The 24,262-nt window shown below is 45.3% G+C and overlaps 1 long non-coding RNA gene across 1 annotated transcript in view; it reads right to left on the bottom strand.

The window, feature by feature from the left end:
- Positions 1-539: 539 nt before the first annotated feature.
- The window catches only part of LOC138301879 (uncharacterized), a 64,448-nt gene continuing 40,725 nt past the window's right edge, over positions 540-24,262 (bottom strand). Inside the window, exons 2-4 of the long non-coding RNA XR_011205136.1 lie at positions 7,461-7,592; positions 6,705-6,799; positions 540-796 (exon numbers count right to left, since the gene is read on the bottom strand). This is a non-coding gene — a long non-coding RNA (uncharacterized lncRNA). The remainder of the gene's footprint in view (positions 797-6,704; positions 6,800-7,460; positions 7,593-24,262) is intronic.

Genomic DNA, 24,262 nt, shown 5'->3' with positions numbered 1-24,262 from the left:
AAAACCTAATCAAGTAATAGAATCAAACATAATTAGTCAGCTTTCCGTTCCCACTCTGGAAGAGGGTATACTAGGCTTCAGGAAGAGGTAGGTAACCTACTGAAGGAGAAATAATACATGACAAGGCACTTCAGATAGGGAATGACTAGGGATAAAATAGATGCACATTATAAAGCGTGACAATTTCAGAGAACAGCTTCTTGTCTCGCTCTTGTCTCTAAATCACAATGCTATTCTAACTAGCAATTCAAAGACTTACAGTAAAGATGAGGAAAAAAGCCCATTTATTTTTTTAACAAAGCCCACCTTCTCCACTCACAACAAGCCCGCCCTCTGTCCCTAAGCAAAAACCCAAATGTCCCTTTGACCCTTTCCCCAACTCCCGTTCCCACCCAAAACAGGCCCTCTCACCAAATAAAATATTTAAAAAGGGTTTTGTGGACACCCTATTCATTTTTAATGCCTGCCACCTCCTGGGCCAGGTTCTGCTACCCATGTCTGAGCAGCACCAGCTCACTCACATAGGACACAGTGGAGAAGGCGGCCGGTTGATGATGATGAGGAGATGGGCTGGTGGTGCAGGCGGAAGTGGACCCTGGCTGGAGGGGGTGGTGTGGCTGGGTTGGAGGTGGGCCTGACTGGTAGGCCCAGAAACTGGAGGCCCATGCCTCCTCCTCCTTCTTAAAGGCCACCAGCTGGTGGTATTCCGCTGCCACAACCTACAACATTTGGCACCACGCCCGGGTGACTATCTCCCACTGGGATGGTTGCTGGTCGGCTCCAGCAGCAGAAATAGCTATATCAAGAATGAAAAAAAAAACAAATTTAGATGCTCATAGCAAACACTTGTATTTACTGTCAATAGTGCACAGTAGCAGAACATTGCTGGTCCCCCGGGGCTGTTGGTATTTCATTTTGATATAATTAATCACAGGGCCAAGTTATTCACACAAATAAACATAATGCAATGACACTCACTGCACAGAATGAAGCCTGACCACCAACATAATCAAAAAGTGATTTTAGTTTAAATGATTTCATGTTGAAACTGAACAGACACTTTAAGTGTGTTAATAAATGAATTAGTTGCCATTAATAAGTAAGGCGTATATATGCTGCAGACTTAATTGACTATATGTACAACATTATTGGGGCCATGCTGGCAGGTCTGCTGCTCTGCAGCATGTTTTTGGGGCAGCTGTAATGGCATGTTAGTAACTTACTATCATTAATTACAATGGCCCTGCTCTTCTCCTACTCCCTCTTCAAAGGTATCCTGAGTTCAAAATTAGGGGCAGATAGTTGGAGTCTAGCAAATGGGATACTCTGTCACACAAATGTTGGATAATGGATACCTCATCCACCTACAAACACAATATTTTTTTTTATTCATCATGTTTGTAACAGAGTATCCTACAGCCAAACTTTAAATCAGGCCTTTAGTCCCATATTACACCCTGGCCTCCACCACAAATTATTTTCAACAAATACCTTTACTTGGCCGTGGGGAAAGTTAGTCTACAAAGAGGTAAGTTATATGGATTGTGCTAGGTAGAGGTTTAGCTATGGGACGGTTGGATGTCGCTGATCTTCTACTACGCTTTTGCTTAGTCACATTGGTTGACAGAAGGAGAAAATTGGAACCGTAAATGCGTAATGGAAGCCATGAAAGTTAAGCTACTTAGGCAGAAAAATGTGACGAATGCAGAGATGGAATTTACATTTTGGGTAGGATGGGACAGAAAGAAAGAATGATGAAGTGAAATACTAGTAGGTGACTGAGTGGGCACTGGGAAACACACCTTGCCATTGGTTTGTACGCACTGTAGATTTCATGCTATGCTGTTACCTCAATCAGACGTAAATTTATCTGCCTACGCTGCAGCACCAAATTAAACTGTGCTGCAGTTCTAGGTGGCAAAATACTATGGACAAGAAGGCTATGGGGCAGGATATCTGCTTCGCTTAAGTGGTAGGAGGCTTGGTGCTTTTCTTTGGACAACTGGGATCTGTTGTCCAATGGCGTTTTATTTTACATAAATAGCACCATGGTTTCTTTTCTTTGTTTTGATTTGAAGAGGATTTGGACCCACCACCCCCATAAGAGTGTTTTTGTGGGCCTGATGAAGACTCATTTTTAGATTTGTCCCCACCCTTGTCAGAAGACTTACCATCCTTCTTCTTGCCATCTTTGTCACCCCCTGTATGAACTTTTCTGTTCACCCTTGTTCTGACCCATTTGTCTGCCTTCTTTCCCAATTCTTGGGGAGAGGTCAGATCAGAGTCCACCAGGTACTGGTGCAACAAATCAGACACACAGTTATTAAGTATATGCTCTCTCATGATTAAGTTATACAGGCTTTCATAATCAGTAACTTTACTGCCATGTAACCACCCCTCCGAGGCCTTCACTGAATGGTCAACAAAGTCTACCCAGTCTTGTGAAGACTCCTTTTTGGTTTCTCTGAACTTCATCCTGTACTGTTCAGTGGTTAAGCCATAACCTTCTAGGAGTGCATTCTTAAGAACTGCAAAATTATTGGCATCACTTTCTTTCACAGTAAGGAGCCTATCCCTACCCTTTCCACTAAATGATAGCCATAGGATAGCAGCCCACTGCCTTTGAGGGACATCCTGTACAACACAGGCCCTCTCAAGTGCAGCAAACCACTTGTTAATGTCATCCCCCTCCTTATAAGGGGGAACTATCTTGTGCAGATTCCTAGAATCATGCTCTTTTGCAGGATGACTATGGGGAATACTGATGCTGCCACCATGGGTTTCTAAACCCAATTTCTGTCTTTCTCTTTCCACTTCTAAGGACTGTCTATCCAAATCCAGCTGTTGCTTCTTGAGCTTCAGTCTGGTTTGTTCCACTCTCAATCTATTGAGCTCCCCTTCTAACACTCTGTCATCAGGGTCGGTGGGTGGGACATGCCTTGAAACAGAAGTATGGTGAGAATGAACAGAAGGAGACCTGTCCCTAACAGATGGCACCCTAACAGCTTGGCTAACAGAAACATCACTTCTACTATGATGAGAAGGAATACTCTCACTGTGATGTGAGACAACACTATCAGTATGGTGTGACTCTACATCAGTACCAGCTATGCTAGGTTGTCTGATAATGGGCAGGCTAGGAAGTTTCTTCTCTAAATCTTTTGCTAGGGGTGCCCCAGGGTCAGATTGGGAACCATCAGCTAATTTCTCAACAGAAGTGGCACCTCTGGCCTTATCCTGTTCAACAAGCATATTAACCAACAGTTCTCTAGAGGGATTCTTCCTTACACTTAAACCTCTTTCTATGCAGAGACTCCTTGCTCCTTTCCAGCTAAGGTGATCATAAGCAAGTTTGGACAGATCAACAGTTTGGCCTGTGCCAGACATTTTAGAAAGTGTTTAAGGGATAGAAAAAGTGAGAAAAAAGTTTTTCAGAACTTTTGGAAAGACAGAAAAAAACTTTTTTAACTTTTAAAGAACTTTTTAGAAAGTTTAGAGGTACTTTTCAGCACTTTAGAAAAGAAGTGAGAAAAGAAAAGCAAAACTTTTTGGTTAGGTGTACATACACTGAACTTGTTTTGTATATTTTTCTCTTATGAAAAGTACAATGACAAAAGTGGTAAGTAGTTACAAAGTACTTATCCCACCGCTGCACAACCAATGTAGGAGGCTGGACTGGCTTGTAGTGAGTACCAAGGGGTACTTACACCTTGCACCAGGCCCAGGTATCCCTTATTAGTGTATAGGGTGTCTAGCAGCTTAGGCTGATAGATAATGGTAGCTTAGCAGAGCAGCTTAGGCTGAACTAGGAGACGAGTGAAGCTCCTACAGTACCACTAGTGTCATATGCACAATATCATAAGAAAACACAATACACAGATATACTAAAAATAAAGGTACTTTATTTTTATGACAATATGCCAAAGTATCTCAGTGAGTACCCTCAGTATGAGGATAGCAAATATACACAAGATATATGTACACAATACCAAAAATATGCAGCATACTCTTAGAAAACAGTGCAAACAATGTATAGTTACAATAGGATGCAATGGAGACACATAGGGATAGGGGCAACACAAACCATATACTCCAAAAGTGGAATGCGAACCACAAATGGACCCCACACCTATGTGATCTTGTAGAGGGTCGCTGGGACTGTAAGAAAACAGTTAGGGTTAGAAAAATAGCCCACCCCAAGACCCTGAAAAGTGAGTGCAAAGTGCACTGAAGTTCCCCCAAGAGCACAGAAGTCGTGATAGGGGAATTCTGCAGCAAAGACCAACACCAGCAATGCAACAACGATGGATTTCCAGACTAGAATACCTGTGGAACAAGGGGACCAAGTCCAAAAGTCACGATCAAGTCGAGAGTGGACGGATGCCCAGGAAATGCCAGCTGTGGGTGCAAAGAAGCTGCCACTAGACAGTAGAAGCTGAGGATTCTGCAGGAACGACAAGGGCTAGAAACTTCCCCTTTGGAGGATGGATGTACCACGCCGTGGAGAGTCGTTCAGAAGTGTTTTCCTGAAGAAAGACCGCAAACAAGCCTTGCTAGCTGCAAGTCGTGCGGTTAGGGTTTTTGGATGCTGCTGTGGCCCAGGAGGGACCAGGATGTCGCCAATTGCGTCAGGGGAAAGAGGGAGCGCCCAGCAAGACAAGAATCCCTCTCAGAAGCAGGCAGCACCCGCAGAAGTGCCGGAACAGGCACTACAAAGTGGAGTGAAACAGTGCTCACCCGAAGTTGCACACAGGAGTCCCACGCCGCCGGAGGACAACTCAGGAGGTCGTGCAATGCAGGTTAGAGTGCCGTGGAACCAGGCTTGGCTGTGCACAAAGGATTCTCTCGGAAAGTGCACAGGAGCCGGAGTAGCTGCAAAAGACGCGGTTCCCAGCAATGCAGTCTGGCGTGGGGAGGCAAGGACTTACCTCCACCAAACTTGGGCTGAAGAGTCACTGGACTGTGGGAGTCACTTGGACAGAGTTGCTGGATTCAAGGGACCTCGCTCATCGTGCTGAGAGGAGACCCAGGGGACCGGTGATGCAGTTCTTTGGTGCCTGCGGTTGCAGGGGGACGATTCCGTCGACCCACTGGAGATTTCTTCGGAGATTCTAGTGCAGAGAGGAGGCAGACTACCCCCACAGCATGCACCACCAGGAAAACAGTCGAGAAGGCGGCAGGATCAGCGTTACAGAGTTGCAGTAGTCGTCTTCGCTACTTTGTTGCAGTTTTGCAGGCTTCCAGTGCGGTCAGCAGCCGATTACTTGGCAGAAGGTGAAGAGAGAGATGCAGAGGAACTCGGATGAGCTCTTGCATTCGTTATCTAAGGAATTCCCCAAAGCAGAGACCCTAAATAGCCAGAAAAGAGGGTTTGGTTACTGAGGAGAGAGGATAGGCTAGCAACACCTGAAGGAGCCTATCAGAAGGAGTCTCTGACGTCACCTGCTGGCCCTGGCCACTCAGAGCAGTCCAGTGTGCCAGCAGCACCTCTGTTTCCAAGATGGCAGAGGTCTGGAGCACACTGGAGGAGCTCTGGGCACCTCCCAGGGGAGGTGCAGGTCAGGGGAGTGGTCACTCCCCTTTCCTTTGTCCAGTTTCGCGCCAGAGCAGGGCTGAGGGGTCCCTGAACCGGTGTAGACTGGCTTATGCAGAAATGGGCACCATCTGTGCCCATGAAAGCATTTCCAGAGGCTGGGGGAGGCTACTCCTCCCCTGCCTTAACACCTTATTCCAAAGGGAGAGGGTGTAACACTCAATGTGTAACACTCAATCTGAGGAAGTCCTTTGTTCTGCCTTCCTGGGCCAAGCCTGGCTGGACCCCAGGAGGGCAGAAACCTGTCTGAGGGGTTGGCAGCAGCAGCAGCTGCAGTGAAACCCCTGAAAAGGCAGTTTGGCAGTACCCTGGTCTGTGCTAGAGACCAGTGGGATCATGGGATTGTGCCAACAATGCCAGGATGGCATAGAGGGGGCAATTCCATGATCTTAGACATGTTACATGGCCATATTCGGCGTTACCATTGTGAAGCTACACATAGGTAGTGACCTATATGTAGTGCACGCTTGTAATGGTGTCCCCGCACACACAAAGTCCGGGGAATTGGCCCTGAACAATGTGGGGGCACCTTGGCTAGTGCCAGGGTGCCCACACACTAAGTAACTTAGCACCCAACCTTTACCAGGTAAAGGTTAGACATATAGGTGACTTATAAGTTACTTAAGTGCAGTGTAAAATGGCTGTGAAATAACGTGGACGTTATTTCACTCAGGCTGCAGTGGCAGGCCTGTGTAAGAATTGTAAGAGCTCCCTATGGGTGGCAAAAGAAATGCTGCAGCCCATAGGGATCTCCTGGAACCCCAATACCCTGGGTACCTTAGTACCATATACTAGGGAATTATAAGGGTGTTCCAGTATGCCAATGTAAATTGGTAAAATTGGTCACTAGCCTGTTAGTGACAATTTGAAAGAAATGAGAGAGCATAACCACTGAGGTTCTGATTAGGAGAGCCTCAGTGAGACAGTTAGTCATAACACAGGTAACACATACAGGGCACACTTATGAGCACTGGGGCCCTGGCTGGCAGGGTCCCAGTGACACATACAACTAAAACAACATATATACAGTGAAATATGGGGGTAACATGCAAGGCAAGATGGTACTTTCCTACAAATACAATATTGTCAGTAAGAAAGCAAAGTGACTTACCACTTGTCCCTGCTGCCACTGGGACCGTTACCTCTCTCTCAAATGACCTGCTCCACCGTCCTTTGCTGGTTGGTGCTTCTGGCAGAACTGGTGGCCTGTCCCCCATGACAAAGACATAATGCACCCATTTTAATACTGATTAGTCACCTAAGTAATTATGTTGCACAAGGTACATCAGCAATACCTCACTAAAGTTAGGTAAGCTATCAGTATCAAAAGTATCACTTTGGGAGGTTTGTAGGTTGACAACATATTAAAACCCATGTAGTCAAGTCAACCAACATTATTATAGGAACGAAATGCAATGAAGAGGTGGTATCTAATTCCTGACATGCTGTACTGTTGTGGAAACTGCTAGTATAAGACAACACTGGAGGTCCAGGGCCATGACAACTCTATCTCTGTGTCTGTACTTTCTGTTTGATGAAGAAAGCCTTATCAACCGACATGTTTGGTTAATAAAATACTTAGGCCTGTGGTCCTCTTTACAATACCAAAAAGCTGTTATTTTAACTGTATTACACCAGACATGTAAAAGAGGGGTGAGGAAAAGCTTAATAAAAAAGGGAGCAGAAGAAAACTACAGACAAGAGAAAATGAGGTGTGGAAACAGTAAAGATAGAAAACACAGGGAAATGCAGGGATAACAAACATTTGATAGCGGTGTTGAAACAAGTAAATAGCATGAATACACAAAGCCATAATTTTACTAGAGGGAATAGTTAAAAGTAAAAAGAAATAATAAACAATACTTACCAGGGTCAGCAAAACCATTCGCCATGGCCTTGGCGCTGGTGGTAGTAGTCATGGTAGTGGCTGTTATCCCAACCACCTCCGCACTTGTGGTGGTGGCAGCTGCTTGTCCGGATGCCCTCTTGCCCTTGAGTGCTTATAAAATGAATAAAGAACAACAATTGGTCATACTTGCTACAAAAGAAAACATTTTGACAGGAATAGTATTGTAATTTTTACATAAGATAGCCTATTTCTAGATCCCTAACCTAAACTATCCATTCATTCCAAAGAATGATCTCTGCTTCTCTGCCACCTTTTGATGGGTTAAGTCAGTCTCCTTTTTCGGTATTGCCCATAAGGGAGATTGGGACTGTATCAGCTAATAAGGCCACAGAGGAGAACATTAACAACCCGATATACTACAATTGTAACAGTGAGTGAACTTAAATTAGCTAATATTACATTAAGAATAAAAACTCAAAGCATTACAAAAGGTATTTTAAACAGTCTAAAGTTTGTAGCAAGGAGATCGAAGAGTCCCAACACTTCCAGTAAGTCCAGATATAACATGCTGCTATTTAGAGAACGTTTGGAGTTCCAAGACAGTGCAACTGGCACCTTTAGGTGGTTTTGACAACCCTCTTAGCTGAGTGGTTTGAAATCCATCACACTTGCCCTGATGATAGTGCCATCAGATATCTGTAGTGACTTTTATGGCACAGGTAGTTGAAAACACACACAATTCAGACAGACCACTTTGCAAACATCCAAAACAAAATAGGAGGTATTCATGAATGTAAAGCGTTGTCAAACATAAGTAGAAATAGAAAATGTTGAAATGTGTTGCAAATCAACTAAACCTCAATGAGGACCAATGCCCTAAATGCCTAATTACAATCTTGAATGTTTAAACTTAGTCTTCACAATCTCAAGTGAAGCCCACAAATGGACTACCACGGTTTCAAATGTCTTAGCAAATCCCGTGCATAACTGAAAATGGCCAGACAGTTCCAAAATGCTCAAGCACAACACTGAAATGTCTGGGATCAGCCTCAGATTCACAGGTACACTAAAAACATTTAAACATATAATTATGCATCATTATGCAAATATTTAACCTCAAATGCTTAGAGAAGGCTCACATTATACAGACTTTACCCGCAAATGAGTTGTTCAACTGCCTCTATGCAGAGGCTTAGCTTCAATTGCTTACTGCGGTCTCAGCAACCAAAGGTATGACCTGAAGTTCACATTGCAGCCTGCTCGTGCAAGGCTAGTGCCTTAAATGTCCATTGCAGCCTCCTCATGCATATCCATGGCCTTGATTCAATTTTTTGTGTTGTAATTTCTCATTGAAATTTCAACTGAAGCAATGCCATGTACATCCTGCATGGGTAGAGTAATTCAAAAAGACTGAAGTGCAACCATCAATAGGAGTACACAGGTGCTGAATGAAGGGACATAACCAGTCCAACGGGAAGATGGCAACTCTGGTGGGTGAGTGCAGAGAAAAAGAGAAACCCACGAGGAGGGTGAAATAAATCCAGGAGGGTGGTAAGGTAGCCGTGATGTACTTCACACAGGAAGAGCAAGGTAGGGAAGATGGGGGGGGGTAGAAGAAAGAGGGTGATTGGGGAAGTGGGGAAAGCACTGGGGGTTGAGGGTAGGGCAGAGGAGAGAAGAGGGGAGAAGGGAAGAGGGGAGGACAGAGGGTTGGTGGGGGAGAGGAGGAGCAAGTAAAAGAGGGAGGGGCCATAGGGGAAGGGAGTGAGGGACCGCAGGGGTGACAGTTCTACAGGACGAGCCTCCAGTGTAGGCAAGTTGCGTGTGGCGTGGTATAACCTCAGCCCACCCACAAGAAAGCAGACCAAATAAGAAGAAACACGTCCGCTTTTTCCAACAGGTTGTAGATTATCCTCTCATAAGAGGCAGTGTTAACATAGCCGTGAGCCTTACCTTGTGCATCGGCAGCTGTGGGGACAGCCAATGATGCAAAATACAGAGCCTAGTCGCTGTGAAGGTGGTGGATGAAAACCTACGGCATGATGAGCCAGTTGGGGGAAGTCCACCAAGTCATGGAGGACCAGTGGGGCCAACTGCAAGGTGAGGATGACTACGGCCACCCTCACCATGGACCCCACCTTGGTCCAGAAGGAGTGGAGACCTCGATTCCTAATGAACTCACCTTTACAGGTATTGCCTCCAGTAAAATGGCAGTGCAGGCTCCCCGTGCACAGATGAAAACATCAAGGCCCATATTTATACTTTTTTAGCACCGCATTTGCGTCATTTTCTGACACAAAAGCGGCGCAAACTTACAAAATACAATGATATTTTGTAAGTCTGCGCTGTATTTGCGTCAAAAAAAGATGCAAATGCGGCGCTAAAAAAGTATAAATATGGGCCCAAATGTCTTACTGAAAATGACTAGTTTAACCTACCCATGAGCAGCTTTAGCCCCATTTGGCCATTATATGCATGCATAGGTTTAGCCTTAAATGCCTAAGGTATCCTCCTCTTATACAAGTATAGCCTCACCATACGTAGGTGCAGCTTTCAAAGCCCAAAGCAGTCTCCAAATTCGCAGGATTAGCCCCATATGTTTCTGCTGGTGCAGCCTCTGCTACTCTCTGCAGTCTCTGTGTGGGTGGATCGAGTCTTAACCTCATTGTGGCCTCCCCATGCACAAGTTTAACCTCAAACTCCCAGTACAGTCTCCACAGGTTCAGGATTAGCCCCATAAGTTTCTGCTGGTGCAGCCTCCAATGTTCCCTCTAACCTCCTTACGGGAGGATCGAGCCTTAACCTCACTGCAACCTGCTCATGCACAAGTTTAACCTCAACACCCAATGAAGACTATAGATGTGCAGGATTAGCGTCACATACCCAACTGTACTCCAATGCACAGCTTTTGCATCAAATATATTTATTATTAATGTAGCAGCTTTATGTAGGGGGACAGCTCTCCTTTTGTTTTGTTTTCAGAGTGATGTGGTTTATTACAAAAAAGACAGCGTTATTTATGGAATAGAGGACCTTAGAGTCCAAATGGATGAAGCAGGAGCCAGTTCCAGTATCCTTCATTTGTAAACCCTGTTTAATTTTAGGGAAGTCTAAATAGTTCACTTTTCAGGGTTTCCTCAGCCGTTTGTGGTTGGGATCTGCACTCTGACTGGGAACATGTACTGCAAATAATCTACCTCCATGTTATAGCCTCCAGTATTTTTGTTGTTGTTCAAGTTGGCAGTCAACGAACTGAGGTTTACGGTTGAGATATAGGGCCTCATTACGACTTTGGCAGTCCCATCAAGGAACCACTGAAACCATGGGGAGGAAGCCACCGTCATACCAGTGGTGTCTCCCCCAAACGTATTACAATGTTCCCACTGGGCTGACCAGTGGGAACAGTGCTACGATATGGGCCTTGGCTACTTTAAGGGAGATGAGGCCAATATCGTAGTACACCAGTACCATCGGACTGTCTACAAAGCAGACAGTGTGCATTCTGAGGATGCTGGGCAGGGGGGGCCCTGCACTGCCCATGCCATGAGAATGGGCAGTGCAGGGGTCCCCCTGTCAGCCCGTCGGGAACCATGTTCGTAGTGGGGACATTGGTCCCCTGGTGGGTCCCCCCAACAGGGTTGTAATGTGGCGGTCGGACCACATGGAGTGCGGCGGTCCGACTATCACTGTGAGTGTGGTGGTCCTGGGACCGCCACTCTCATAATGAGGCCCATAGTGAGGTGACAGTCATCAGATAGCTCCATGTTACACTTGGCGTACCCTCAATATCACATGCTCATTGCCCTATGCATGACAACCCTGAAGCACAGTGTGATAAAGGGTGGTATGGCATTAAAGTTGATTGACCAGCAGTAAACTGTACATCTCAGGTTAAACTCCCTCCTTGTGGAGACCACTCCTTCTTTCACCATTCCAAAGGACAGCTTTAGCGTGTCTCAATTCCATGCATGAGTAGCATATCAGTGCCATATCATATTTTGTCTCCAGGTACTTGTGTTCCTGAACTTATAAAAGGATAAATAGGTTTAAAAGTACCAAAATGCAAATAAAGAACGAAAACCTATGCTTACCTACTCAGCGAATGGATTTGGGGAACTGGGGAGCTCTGAGTTTAGCATACAAATAGCATAGCTAGGAGAAAATAAAGATTGTGATGCATACTGCACCCATTATCACTAGTACTGTCGAGGTTGGTTGAGTGAGAAAGAGAACACACATTAGATTAGTGTAATTCTCGAGGTAAAAATAAAAAACCAGACACTATCATATGATCACTGCTTGGCACAGGGGAACACGTCGAAAATATAATATCAAGAACAAGTGGTAGATTTCAAGAATAAGGAAAAGCAAATTATTTGGAAACTGAAACAAAATTGAACTGAAAAAGGAGTGGGGGAAATACTACTATGTTATAGGTATGAGTAGAGGCTCAAGAATACAGATATGGGTTAAGATAGAGGGTATAGCCAGGTAGAGAAGTAATAGTGTATAGATGCGGCAGACTTGCCTGGGTATTGTCAGTGGTAGATGTGCCAGGCTATAGTCGAGGTGGAGCAATTAAGCTAGGGTTTAGGAGGGGATAGATATGTCAGGGTAGAGTTGGGAAAATGTATGGTATTGGTGGGGTAGAAGTACTAGTCTATATCTAGGGGTAGAGATTCCAAAGCATAGGTAGTGCTATATGCATAATTGAAGAAGCAGGGGCAGAAACACAATTCCACAGGCAAAGGCTTAAAAGTCTAGAGTGTAAGCAGGGGTAGATGCTCCAGGGCATAGGCATGAGAAACGTATCATAGCATAGGGAGGGGAAGGTGTGTTTTCAGATGCTAGGTTCAGGCAGGTGTGGATAAGAAGGGTAAATACAAACTATTTTGGGGAGAATGGGAAAGGAACTCCCTTGGCTATATTAAGAGAGATGAAGAAGATGGAGAAAAAAGAGGAAAGTGTTATGCCCTGCTTCCTAAGGGAGGGCGAACAGGGTAGAGGAGGAATACAGCGTGGGGCTTTTCCTCGCTAACTGGAACTTTGTGATTCTTGAAAATAAGGACTTCGGGGTGTTTCTTCCACGCGAAGGGCGTACTCCAGGGTGGATTCCACATCTTGGGAATGCAACTCATTTTTTTAAAACCGTGGAAATAGATTCACGAAGTAATGAAAGCTGTTTCGGAGCCCTACCAGAGTACCTGACCCAGACCAGGAACTAAAGGCCTTGTAGGTGCAGTTTATAAATTCACCACAAGAGGACAGCCCAATACCTCGCAGCAGCCCCACCATATGAAATTAAACTTCAAAGTCACAGTCCTTCCAGCCTGCAGTATACGGAATTTGCCTGTGGGCATATTTCAGAAACACTTCCCTGTACAATTTTTTTTTTTTTAAACAGGACAGTTCAATTTGCACCGTTTATGTTGCTTATTTAATAGAGAGTGAATCAAATGGTGTTTGAACCTAGACAATAACTACCTAAACTAATTTCGTCATATTTGTGTGTTTACATAACAAGAAGTCGAGAAAATAGATGTTCTGCATTTTTAAATGTTGAAAACAGGAGGGTTAGGTTTGTGGCAAAATCAGTTTGTTCCATTTTTAACTATGTGTATTTCAACTATGCCTAAAGTCGAATTTTTTAGTTTTTGAATCCAAAATGTCTTGCAAATCAGGTCTGCGACCTACACTGTTACAAAGTCAGTTAGTTTTTAACTTGACTATTGTTGCTGAAGTAATATCCATGCGGAATTTATTTATTCCAGTCCGTAACGTTTGTCATATTTTTTTACTCCACAAACTTTAGTGCTAACTCTAGTAATGAAATTTGTAATTTGGCAAATCTCATGAAATTTACAAAGTTTTTAACTTGGGAATTCACAAAATGCAAGGAAGTGAAGTTCCCCAAACTCACACATTCATCAGGGCTTAATTTTTAACCCTGCTGTTTTTATAAAGTTAATATCCAAGCAACAGGTATTCCCGTCAATAACATTTGTAATATTCGTTTATTAACAAGTTGTAATGCTTACTCCCTGTTTCGAAAATTGTAATTTTGCAGATCAAATGAGATTTACCAATTTTTTATCCGGACTCACAAGGTAGGGGGAGATGATGTCCCTCAAGTGCACACATTTATCATGTAAATAATATCTCTTCTAAAAGAGATCAGCCTGTCAATTAACATGTACGCTTATGTATCTAACTAATAGCAATCGTCACATAGCATTTTAATAAACAGGGATAACTTCTATTAGATATGATTCTAGACTCCAATAGAAAGGATTAAGTTAGCCAAAGTAAACGGAGTAGAGGGGGCAGTAAATCATTACAGTTTGTTTACAGCTCATCTAAAAAAGGTGTCAATATTTTTAACGCACCAGAAAAATTATTGTTTTCATGTGGGAGCAATCCCAAGACATTAAGAAAAAGCTAAATATTTTTTTCTGGAGATTTCTTGTAAATTGGTGTCACTGAGTGGTTGCAAGCAAGCTAAGGCTGCCTTCCTTTGACTAACCGATGCACCAGTCCTAAGAGCTTCCAATAGTAGATAATGAGATGCCATGTGTTGCAAAATAAATGCCAAAGATTTTTATATTTATGAAAACTGTTTTCCATTTTAAGGCATCTCTTTCACAGTTGGCCGAATATTTATGACCGTCCATCAATGCATCAAATAATGGTTCCTGAATGCTATTGCAGAAATAATCACTGCTTAGTACCCTGTGATAAACTACAGTTTATCCATTCTAAGGACGCCATAGGCCATGGTTAGTCGCACTCTCTTCCTGATGATGTAAAGCAGAAGTGTTTTATTTGATGTCAGATTTCAGCAGCTGGGGATTCAGCGATACACTGCAAAATTTAAAGCAGGTATAGGCAAATCATTTAATTTGGGCGAATCGTGGATTCACGATCAAAGAGAATCAAATGTATTGATTTAAAGAAAGAAGAGTATGGGAGCTAAAACACACTCCTGTTTGACATCTCTTTATGCAGGGATGAGTTTGGGTACCTTCCCCGGGATACCTCAATGCACCTGGGTGTAATTATTTTCATGTAGTCTAACTATGATGGACAATAGAGGAGCGCGCACACCTAGGCTCTTAGATTCTAGTAAAGAATGTCTAGGAACAAGATCACAGACTGGTCGTAGGTCAACAAACGCAATGTGGATGTTCTTTCACAATGCTAATCTATTTTCATTAACTAAGGGAGAAGCTGAAAATTTGAACATTAGTGCCCACTTTTCCTCAAAATCCAACCTAGAATGGTGATAAGACATCATTGTCCTCATGTTAAGAATTTGCCTTGTGGGTGGCGGGCCCAAGCTGGTGAACATGATGGCTGCACAGCTTTGAAGCTCCAGGATGACGTACTGGTAATACAGCGGACCTCCTTCAATCCAGTGCTAGACTTTGCCATCAGGCTACTGTGATGTGAAGGGCAGCCCCCTTCATACTCCTGACACGCCATGTTCCCTGGTGGGACCTTGTTAGCACCACAAGTCTCCTGGCATACAGATGCATCCTGACGTGGCTCTCGGAAGCCCCATGTGACAGGGGCCTCGGGTGAGCCTGGGAGCGGGGGCACAGCAGCGCACTGGCTACTGGACTGCTGGCAGCATACCTGGGCAAGAGAGACTGGTGCGATTTGCCCTTGGTGCGGGCGCCCTTCGGCTGGTGTGCAGTGACTGTTGTGGGCCGGATGACAGCGGAGGTATTTGCGCTGGACCTGGCTGGTCGGCGCTGCAGGTGATGAAGCAGAAAATGAAGGTTTTGATTTATTAACGCATAAACGTAGTGTGAAACAATCATGTGTGATATTAACCGAACTAATAAAGATTGTACGGGGACAAAATGTGCCCTCAGAATAGTTTGCCATCATTTATACGCGTGCTTTATATAACGTGGTGTGGTAGAATTGCACTAATCCGACATAATCATAAACGTGTGCTACGATTTGCTTATTTGAAATGTTTTAGCTTAGCATTACTTTAGCTGAGGCTTTGGCCTAGTTGCCTGGTCTCACGGTTTAGATGTTTGTATTTTTCCACTGTGCTATTAAACGTGTATTTCTGCTTGAAGCTGTATTTTTCCACAGAAACTGTTCACATGCTTATCTTAAAGTTAGTGCCGGCATGGCATATTTTCTCTTTAATTCAAGGTCGACTTGCAGGTGCGGACAATGGAGGCTCTGAGAGTAAGCTAATCGAGAGACAATGTTGCAAATTACGTACCCATCTCCAAGGATAATGTATGCTTAAGTAAAAGCTTGAGAACTGTCGTTTTTGATTGGTCAATTTGAAGCTAACCTATGAACCCACCAATGGAGACCCTACTGGACTTGAACTGTTGTCTATAAAACCCAGGTGCACGAGAGGAAAGCTCTCTCTCTATCTTCGGACATCCCGCCATTTTGACTTCGTAGCTACTATGACCCATTTTGCTGCGACGCCATTTTGAGAGACTTTGATGCTTTCTCTAGTCGAGAGAAAGAGACTTTAATGATTCTTGCCCTAGAGCCTTTAACCTTGACTTGCCCCTTTGCATGAAGTAGTAGCCTTACCTTGCCGCCGTGAGGCAATTGCCCCATCCACCCCTGCCCCTTTGTCCCGTCCTATGCTGATCGAGAAACGATACCTGTGAGACGAAGAGTTCATTGATTGCTGATCGGAATTGGTAATTATGACAGGAAATTGTAAAATTGCATTGTGTTTCTTTTAGGTAACCAACTGCTGATTTTGATAAGGACCCTAGCTAGGAGTTTTCTAAATTGATGTTGCCAAATTGTTTTTTTGCATGAAGTCCCACATGCTGATGCTAATTTGAGGTTAGATGAGGATTCCATATGTCGCACGATGCAATTGGAGATCTTGTTATGCTGACTAAATGTACGCAATTAGCCCATTACAGATTATCGTATTAGTGATTTGCATTGCTATTATCGAATGCCGCGTGATTCAAATGCTACATAGATTACACTTGTTTCGACGTTATGGACAGCTATTAATGTTCGTATATGTTTATCATTTGGTGTTGAGACACATTTATATTGTGCTAGCTTTGTTAATATAGGGAAATAAATTCACTAACTTTGCAATAAACTGGTGTGGTTATTCCTGGCTGAAAGGTCAGGGTTCGCCGAAATGTATTCTGGATTAATTGTTAAGTGTTATGTTGTTCAAGGTGTTGCTTATGTTCGTTATTGATTATCGATAAGAGGTGATTGATCGATTAAGAGTACAGAGAGTTCCCACTTAGTCAAAAGATTCATCGACCTACAGAGCGTCCGAACGCAGGTAAATTGTTACCACGTTCCGCTCTAACAGTAGATGGTAGCAGAGGACGGTTACGTCTTTTGGGACCCTGTACCATTAGAGTACATGGTGTCGAACTAACGGTTACGCATTTTGAGGCCTCATTCGAGAAGTTGAATTAGATTTTTCTTGGGTAAAACTGATTGACAAGATGATGATGGGCTAGGTCCACCGCGACTTTCCCGGGATCTCGGAACTTGCGAATGGAGAGAAAGGAGATGTGGAAACAGCGTTGGCGGTACTAGTGATGGTATGAGTGAAGTTAGGGTTTTGCGCTTGCACAGCTTATTGCCGCAGGGTGTGTGAAAAGGTTGCGAGGGTTTTCTTTTAAGGATAGCGGAGGTGCGACTCCGAGTGTAGAAGTAGAGAAGTCGTCGAACTTCATAGAAATAGCGGAGGTGCGGCTCCGAGTACGAGAGTAGGGAAGTCGTCGAACTTCATGTGCGTCTGGCGCTTTGTGCATAAAAAGGTCCACGTGGTTGTTGTTGTTGAGACGGGCCCTGCGAGGTCAAGAGACTCCGGAGTATGTTGATCCATGTTGTGGTCTGGGCGGTTTAGTAGGTTGATCGGGCGTGGTCAACGGGTCGGTATGTGTGTTAGGGAGTGATAGGAACTTCGACTTCGGGCTTTGACAAGATTCTAAGTGCACTAGAACAGATCATTGACAAGTTGAGAGTAGGTCTGCGGGTCAGGTTTGCTTGCGAATGTGGGGACTGAGAAAGACGGAATAGCGGCCGAGGCTGGTGAAAGAGATCGAATAGTGGTCGAGGCTGGTGAAAAGTCCCTAAGGTCCTGAAGCAATTGTGTTACCCTTCCTGTAGTAAACCGACAGATCTGTTTTAGTTTTGGTAACTCGCGATACATGCAAAAAGTTGTTACGGGAGGAACTGAGTGAAGGAGGACTAGCCGCGAGGCTTTGTCAGCCGCAGTGTGTGTGAGTGTGACGTCACTAAGAGCCGCGCTGGGATAGGTTGGTTGGAGAGAAGGGTCGCGCACGGATTGGACGCAGTCCGTGGGACTCGATTGGAAGGGGAAAGGCAGGTGAAGAGTATTCCGGGAATTAAAGTCACCTATTGATTATAAATTTTGTGGAATAAAAGTGACCTATTGATTATAAACTTTGTGAAATAAAAGACGAGAAAATGAAATTCCTTAAAGCATTTAGGAGCGCGATGAAAGGGGAGTCTTACATCAAAGCGAGCGTAGGAGAGGAGACGCCGCCCGAGGGCACACCAGCTTACATTGTAATGGAGGAAAAAGGGGTAGCTCCGTGTCTTTGGCTAAAGCAATGGCACAAGTGGACAGAGAAACATGGGAGCGTAGCATTCCCGATACATGGGACATTCAATATAAGGGTCCTAGAGAATTTGAGATTTACGATGTATGACATGAAGGTGCCTCCAAGGCCAGCACAGTTTGAGGCCCTAGCAATCTGGGAACTCATGGCTAGACAGCAACAGAAAAACAAGTTTGAAACAAGGATGAGGAAGGTAGAAAAGACACTAGGGGATGCTAGGTGGGATAATGCGCAGAAGGTGTGGAGGTCAGATGTATTGCAGGGAATAAAATTGTTCCCCGCAATTACTAAAGATGAAGAGGAGACAGGTAAGAAAGCTACCTGTAAGACGGACAGGAAATGTTCCAAGGATAGAGAGAACGAGGAAAAGTTGAGAAGAGAAGAGGAGTTAGAGGATGAGGAGTTGATAATGCAATTGCTGAACGACCGTCCACCACCTTATGCGGAAAATGGACAAGGTCCAAGTACCAGTTCTGCCCCTCCGGCATCGGTACAGAACAGTGAAAGGCAGAATCCAGGAGCACCATCGGGATCTAAGGATCCCAGTTTACTGCTCACCCCACAGATACCGCAGGTTAGGAGAATGTATCCAGATGTGCCCGTGTTGAAACCAGCAGAACATTATCAGCCGCAGATGCCAGGGTACTACAGCAGTGACAACAATGGAGGGATGATTCTAGATCCAACCGTAAGGGGCGTACAGAATGGTTACAACCCAACAATGGCACAAGCTGAATAAACTCAGTTTATGATGCCTCAAAAGCAGATGCAGGGAGGAAATGTTCATGCTCAAATGACGGGGAGTCAGATGGGCATGCCGGCAATGATGGCCCATAATATGGGGATGAACATGCCTCAGAATATGGGAAATGGACAAAATCCAGATGCGATATCACTGCCCATTACCGTAGGTCCAGTGGTACCTTTGTATAGTCAGCCTAACTTAGGTATGAGCAGTCAGGGACAAATGCTGCAGAATGGGACAGAAAGAAGGTGCATAGAAAACACTCCAGGGATAACCCCGATAGTGGCTCAGCCAACTGGGTCTGGGTCCTTGATGGAGTTTAGTCCCGTATGCGCTCAGTCAACACTGGTGAGGTCGAGCCCCCACTGATAATACCATTAACATCGAACACTGAAAAATTGCCGCAACCATCGATGGCAGTCGATGTGAATGCTACACTGATGGGGGTAAATGCGCAACAGCTGACACAGTGGTTCAACAGTCTAAATTCCACACAAAGTTCAGACAGTGGGAAAGGAGACGATTACTTGAGCAGGATGAGGCTGAACATGGAAGCACAAGAATTGGTGGAAGGAAATATGGGTGTGAACAGGTTGGAGTCCTACACGGAAGAGGAGTTGAGGTATCTATGTCCAAAGATAACGAAAGAAGTAAACAAGGTACATAAGAGTTTGCAGGAAGTAGCAGACAGGAACGGGATTGACATAGGCAAGACGAAACACTTGAGCAGGAGTTATAGGTTGGATTTTGGGACTACAGATTTTGAACACATGAGATCAGCAGGCATGAAGGCACACCTTAGAGAATTGTTGCAGAGTGCACAAGTGTGGAGGTGCTTAGACAAGTGGGAAAGCAGATGGGTAAAGAGGAAGGATAAGAGGAGGGACAGTGCCACAGAGCACAATGAGAAAAGACCGCAGAGCAGCGAAACAGTAACCATGTTACCAATGAGGGAGACAGCAGGGGGAAAATTAGTACATGTACCATGGCACAGGAGCGATATTCAGTCCTTTACGAATGATTTTCCCAAACTGAGAGAGAAGCCGATCGAATGGTATCAACAGACTGATAGGTTTGTGAAGCTTGCAAAATGTCTCTGGGAAGACCTGAACACTTTATTCGAGATTGTGGTTCCGGCAGATTTGTGGGAGGATTGCAAAAGAGCTGTAGGTTGGCCGACAAGCGAACAAGAGAGAGACAGAGAGACGGGTGCACCATCACCTATGGTGATGTGTCTGTACTATAAGGTGATTGAGCATTTGAAGACAAAGGTTGCCGCGAAAAATGTGGATTGGCAGAAAATTGATCGAACTGCCCAAGAGGCTAAAGAATCGATTCATAGTTACTATGAGAGGTTGTTGAAGGCGTTCAAGAATTACAGTGGCACGGAAGCAATGGAGGCGAAAAATATGCTTCATTTTGTGTTCAGATTTGTGGAAGGGCTGAGACCAGAGATAAGTCAGATGATAAAATCGCATTTGATCTGCTGGCAGTCGAAACCGATTGATGAAGTCTTGACTTATGCGAAGTACTGTAGCGACGAAATTGAGGTGAAACAGAAAAAGCTGAAAGAGAAGGTGATGATGATGCAGCTTAAGGCAGCTCAAACAGGCTTGCAAGGTCTGCAAGGACTGCAAGGGTTGCCAGGGATGCAAGGGTTCCAACAGCAGATGCCGCAACAGCAGCCGCAGTTGCAGGGAAACATGGTGTTTCAGCAACCGCAGCCGCAGTTGCAAGGAAACATGGCGTTTCAGCCACAGGACAGAGGCAGAGGCAGAGGAGGTTTTGTGAATAATGGTCCGGATTTGAACACTGTTGTGACGGGTGTGCAGGCAATGAAAAAGGTGATGCCGTGTCACGCGTGCGGAAACGTAGGTCATTGGAAACGCGAGTGCCCGATGGTGGTGCAGGAAGGTGTAGGTGCAGGTGTAGGTGTTGGTCAGCAAAACAATGATGTCAATGCATTTCAGACAATGAGAGGACCAAAAATGAGAGGTCCAAACCCAAATTTTCAGACTATAAATCAATTGCAGGGATTACAACCTATGCAGCCGCAGCAGATGCAGATGCCCCGTGTGCAGATGACGCAGATGCAGCCGATGCAACAGCAGTTACCTATGGTACCTAATCAGCAGATGCAAATACCTTTGGCACCAATGAGTCAGCAGCAAATGATGGTTCCTCCACAGGTAACGGGTCAGGTAATGAGTACAAACGGCACAGTACAACAGTTCCCATTACACAGTGAGAGTGGAATAAACAATGTATGGGAGAGTGAAAGCTCGGAAGAGGAAGGAGATTGTGTGCTTGCGGCATCCCTAGAAGTTGATCAAAGGGGTCCGTACGTAGAGGGAAGAGTAATGTGTCATCGTGTCTCATTCTTGGTTGACACGGGAGCCACACGTTCAACTGTTAAGAGCAGTGAAGTACCAAATTTGCCACTCTCAGGGAGGACAGTTCAAGTGGTGGGGGTAGCAAACAGACATCTGACGAACCCCATAACAGATCCGATACCAGTCAACATCGGTAACTATCAAGGGGTACATCAGTTTGTAGTATGTGACTCAAGCCCGATTGCACTGTTAGGAAGAGACCTATTGTGCAAATTGGGTTGTTCGATAATGTGTTCGAACGAGGGAATAACAATAGAGACGAGCAATGATGGGGAAGACGAGGACAGTGTAGAGGGGGATGAGATAGAAACAGTTGACGAAGAGTATCCTCTGATTTGTCTTTTACCAATGATAACTGAAGAAGATATCCCAGCAGAATTACGGGAAACAGTCGGAAAGGAAGTGTGGGACATGACAGGGAAAGAGGTGGGATTGATGAAAGGAGTAGAACCAGTAAAAGTGATGGTAAAGCCCAATGCGATCTTTCCCCAGACCCCACAATACCACATGCCACAAGATACCCTCATGAAAGTTGCCCAACTTATTGACGAATTCGTGAAGCAGGGCGTACTGAAAGAAGTATTAAGCAGCCCATGTAATTCACCGATAATGGGACTAATGAAGCCAAGTGGGAAAGTCCGACTTGTACAGGATTTGAGAAAAATAAATGACATCATAATAAAGTGCTGCCCTGTCGTACCGAATACAGCTGTGATAATGTTTCAGATCCCTTGCGAAGCTGAGTGGTTCTCAGTCATCGATTTGTCACAAGCATTCTTTTCTGTGCCTCTTCATGAGGACAGCCAATTCCTCTTTTGTTTCAAATTCCTAGACAGAGTGTACAGTTGGTGCCGAATTCCTCAGGGGTTTTCTGAGTCACCGTCAATATTCAATCAAGTTCTAAAGAAAGATTTGGAAGAGTTAGAGTTGCCATTCGAGTCAACCCTAGTACAGTACATTGATGACTTACTGGTTGCATCAAAGACAGAAAGTGGCTGCACAGCCGATACCATTGCTCTGTTGAACCATTTGGGAGGGAATGGACACAAGGTGTCTCCTTCCAAACTGCAGTTCTGTCAGAAGAAAGTGAAATACTTGGGTCACCAGATAGAGAAAGGGTCACGGAAAATAATGAAGGAAAGAATTACCAGTGTACTTCAAATGAGTCCGCCAAAGACAAGGAAGGAGGTGAGGAAGTTTTTGGGAATGGTGGGATACTGTCGCCAGTGGATTCCCAACTTCTCGTCTCTAGCGAAACCTTTGCTGAAATTGACCCAGAAGGATGCCTTGGATCAGATCGAACTGAAAGGGGATGAGATGGATGCTTTTGTTGAATTAAAGGAGTGCATGTGCAGGGCTCCAGCTTTAGGTATGCCTGATTACACGAAGCCTTTCACATTGTTTTGCCATGAACGTGATGCATGCTCTTTATCTGTCTTGACTCAAGCCCATGGTGGCGTAAACAGACCAGTAGCATATTTTTCAGCTACTTTGGACCCGGTTGCAGCAGCACTCCCAGGGTGTTTGCGCGCCGTAGCAGCAGTTGGTATCAGCCTCACTCAGAGTGAAGGAATAGTGATGGGACAGCCAGTAACAGTCATGGTCCCTCACTCAGTTGAGATACTTTTGACCCGCTCCCGAACGCAGCACATGACTGGAGCAAGACTCACAAGGTATGAAACGACTATTCTGGGCTCACCGAATGTGCAGCTGAAAAGGTGCACCACGTTGAATCCAGCTACCTTGCTTCCTGGAGAACATGCTGAAATTGAGAACGCTGAAGACGTCGAGCATGACTGCCTTCAGGTGACTGAATTTTGCACAAAACCCGGACCGGATATCAAAGATACAAAACTTGATGAAAATGACCAAATTCTTTTTGTTGATGGTTCATGTCTAAGAGATGGGGTGGGAATTTTGAAAGCAGGATATGCTGTATGTACTGTGACAGGGGTCTTGGAAGCGGGATGGCTCCAAGGAGTCTATTCTGCACAAGTAGCAGAACTTGTAGCCCTTACTAGAGCATGTCAATTGTCTGCATTGATGAAAGTCACCATTTACACTGATAGCCAATACGGGTTTGGGATTGTGCATGACTTTGGACAACTATGGTCACAGAGAGGTTTCCTGACTTCTTCAGGATCCCCAGTGAAAAATGGGGAGAGAATAAGGGAGTTGTTACATGCCATTCAAGTGCCAGCTGAAGTTGCAGTGGTAAAGTGCAGTGCTCACACGTAAGGACAGGACTATGGCCCTCATTCTGACCCTGGCGGTTCCCTACCGCCAGGGCCAACGGGGGCGGGAGCACCGCCGACAGGCCGGCGGTGCTCCCTTGGTCATTCTGATCGCGGCGCTTTGGCCGCGGTCAGAACGGGAAAACCGGCGGTCTCCCGCCGGTTTTCCACTGACCCTTAGAATCCTCCAAGGCGGCGCAGCGAGCTGCGCCGCCGAGGGGATTCTGACCCCCCCTACCGCCATCCTGTTCATGGCGGGAAAGCCGCCATGAACAGGATGGCGGTAGGGGGGGTCGCGGGGCCCCTGGGGGCCCCTGCCGTGCCCATGCCCATGGCATGGGCACGGCAGGGGCCCCCTAACAGGGCCCAACTAGGCTTTTCAGTGTCTGCGATGCAGACACTGAAAAGCGCGACGGGTGCTACTGCACCCGTCGCACGCCTTCCACTCCGCCGACTCGATTCCGAGCCGGCTTCCTTGTGGAAGGCGCTTTCCCGCTGGGCCGGCGGGCGATCTGAATCAGATCGCCCGCCGGCCCAGCGGGAAAGTCAGAATACCCCTCGCGGTCAATTGACCGCGGGGTGGTATTCAGGCGGATTCCGACGGGCGGGCGGCAACCGCCGCCCGCCTAGGTCGGAATGACCACCTATGTGTCTCTGGGAAACGCCTATGCAGATCAAGTCGCAAGATTTTGTGCCTTGAACTGTATATTGTTAAGGGATGATTGGAATACAATAAGTGAACCAGAACTCGAACCAGCTGAAGCATTTGCCTTGAAGGTCGTAGATACAATAGAAGAACTAAAAGCACTACAGAATAATGTCAGGG

This window comes from Pleurodeles waltl, chromosome 6 (genome assembly GCF_031143425.1).
Source record: "Pleurodeles waltl isolate 20211129_DDA chromosome 6, aPleWal1.hap1.20221129, whole genome shotgun sequence".
NCBI lineage: Eukaryota > Metazoa > Chordata > Amphibia > Caudata > Salamandridae > Pleurodeles > Pleurodeles waltl.
Note: the sequence above shows the minus strand (reverse complement) of the source record. Positions and strands in the feature narration are given on the sequence as shown.